The following is a 2,966-nucleotide window of genomic DNA, read 5'->3' on the forward strand; positions in this document are numbered from 1 at the left end:
GTAAATATACCACATTTTTGTTAACCACTTGTCAGTTGAGGGACACTTAGGTTGCTTCCATCTCTTAGCTATTGTGAAAAGAGCATCAATAAACATGGTTTATACAAGTGTCTCGACAATAAGATGAATCCTTTGAGTATATGGCAAGAAGTGGTATAACCAGGTCATATAGGTTCATTTTTAGTTTTTAAGAGTTCTCCACACTGTTTTCCGTAGAGGCTGCACAAGTTTGCAACCCCACCATCAGTGAATGAGTGTTCCCTTTTCTCCACGTCCTCGCCAGCATTTGGTATCATTTGTTCTCTTAATCCTAGCCAGTCTGATTGGGGTAAGGTGATACCTTAGGGTGGTTTTAATTTGCATATCCCTAATTACTAACAATGTTGAACACTTTTTGAGATGTTTCTTAGCCATCTTTATTTCTTCCTTTGAGAACTCTGTTTAGATCTTTAACCCATCTTTTCATTGGGTCATTTGGTTTCTCAATTCTTTGTTTTTGGAGTTCTATATATATTCTGGATGTTAAACCTCTGTCAGATGTGTCACTGGTGAAGATTTTTTCCAATTCTGTGGCTTTTCACTTCACTTTTTTATTGTTTCTTTTGCTGTACAGAAGCATTTTACTTTAATGAAGTCCCACTTATTGATATCTGACCTTCATTCCTGAGCAACTAAACTTATTGGATGTTTAACAGCCATAGTTTGAGGCCTATACTAATCTGGTCAGTCACACTGAGGTCTTTGATCTATTTCAAGTTGACTTTTGTGCAAGGCAAAAGATAAGGATCTAGTTTCATTCTTCTACAGGTGGAGATCCAGTTTTGCCAGCACCATTTGTTGAAGATGCTGTCTTTCCTCTATTGTGTGTTCTTGGCACCTTTGTCAAATATCAGGTGGCTGAAATTGCGTGTACTCAGGTTTGAATCTTCAATGATGTTCCATTGATCTATGTGTCTGTTTTTGCACTGGTACCATTGCTGTTTTTATGACTATGGCTCTATAGTATACTTTGAGATCCAGTATAGTAATCCCCCCAGTGGTGCTTTGGGCTCAGGGTTGCTTTGGGTATCTGGGGTCTTTTGTGCCTCCATATGAATTTAAAGATGGATTTTTGTAATTCTGTGAAGTATGTCATGGGGATTTTGATTGGGATTCCATTTAATCTATATATTGCTTTTGGTAGGATGGTCATTTTAACAATATTAATTCTTCCAATCCATGAACATGGCAGGTCCCTCCCATCTCCTGGTGTCTTCCTCAATCTCTTTAATGATTTAAAATTTTCAGTGTAGAGCAACCTAAGCTTTGGTCAGATTTATTCCAAGATGTTTTTTTTTTGCAGCATTTGTGAATGGGAGCATTTCCCTGTAGTCTTTCCCAAATTACTTGTTATTGGTATATAGAAAGGCTACTGATTTGTGTAGACTGATTTTATAACCTGCCACTATACTGAAAGTGTTGATCAGTTCTAGGAGTTTTCTGGTGGAACTTTTGGGATCTCTTAGGTATAGTATCTTATCATCTGCAAAAAGTGATAGTTTGATCTCTTCTTTTCCAATTAGTACTCCTTTAATTTCCTTCTCCTGTCTTACTGCTCTTGCATTCAATTTTTTATATGCTGAAAAATAATTGACTTGAAAATGATGCTGTAGGACCTATGGGATTATAAACATTTTGAGGAAAAGCTAGGGAAACTCACCAAGCAGTCCGCACTTCTCCCTTCAATAAATGGTTTTTTGGGGGGCATTCTGTCTACCAAGCCTGAACCACTTGTTCCAGGTGAGATGCTCTGTATGCTCTGTATGCAGTGGAAGGAAAGCACTTGGGTTTAATAGGTACACTTGAGCTTGAATCCTGTCCCTTCACCTGACATGGGGACCCAGGTAAGTTGTGTAGAGCAAAGCAGTGCTTGCCTGGCACTGCCCAAGAAAATGATAATGAGAACTGGGCATGATGATGCATACCTGTAATCCCAGCACTTGGGGAGTGGAGGATCAGGAGTTCAAGGTCATCCTTAGCTACATAGCAAGTTTAGAACCAGCCTGGGGGACATGAGCCCTGTCTCAAAACACAAGTAAATAAGCTCTCTCTCTCTCTCTCTCTCTCTCTCCATATATATGATCATATATTAAATTTTTCTCATAATCACACAGAAGAAATCATTTCAATAATATTTCTATGTTCATATGTTTACATTATCATTTACTATACAATTGATATAAAAGGCATGACTTACTTTATATTTATTTTAATTTGTCTTTGGTATCCAGTGTATTTTTTATACTTCAGTACCCCTCAGGACAGTGTAGCTCAACTGTATCATTTAGGATTAGATTCAGTTGAAAACAAAAATAACAGTAACTTCAAAAGACAGAATTTCTCCCTGCTGTATTGGAGGTCTGAAGGGAAGTGGTCCAGGTTCACTGCTGTTCTGTTAATGGCTGGATCTCAGGCTTTTTCTGACAAGCAGGTCCAACATCCTCAACACACAGCATCCTCTGTGGCCCAGGATGATGAATGGAACTTCAGTTACGCAACTAAATTCCAGCAAGATGAAAAGGAGAGTGCATTAGGAGAACTTGCACACAGTGCTGCCACTGGCACGCCACTGTAACAGGCGCAGAGTCATTTAGCAATACTACTTGTGAAGGAAATTGAGAACTATGGCCTTGATTTCAGGCAGCCAGGTGTCCAACTAAGCAGGGATGTGAGGACAAATACTGTAGGAAAGCTGGTGGTCCTTCTGCAATGCCATGCTCATGGGAGTGGAGAATAACCTAGACAGTCATTGAAATCACACAAAAAGTGCATTGAAAATATAATTGTTGCTGGGTGTGGTGGTGCATGCCTTTAATCACAGCACTTGGGAGGCAGAGGCAGGCGGATCTCTGTGGGTTCCAGGCCAGCCTGGTCTACATAGTGAGTTCCAGGACAGCTGGGGCTACAGGGAGACCCTGTCTAAAAAA

The sequence above is a fragment of the Nannospalax galili genome, unplaced genomic scaffold (genome assembly GCF_000622305.1).
Source record: "Nannospalax galili isolate Female #2095 unplaced genomic scaffold, S.galili_v1.0 scaffold9, whole genome shotgun sequence".
NCBI classification, from domain to species: domain Eukaryota; kingdom Metazoa; phylum Chordata; class Mammalia; order Rodentia; family Spalacidae; genus Nannospalax; species Nannospalax galili.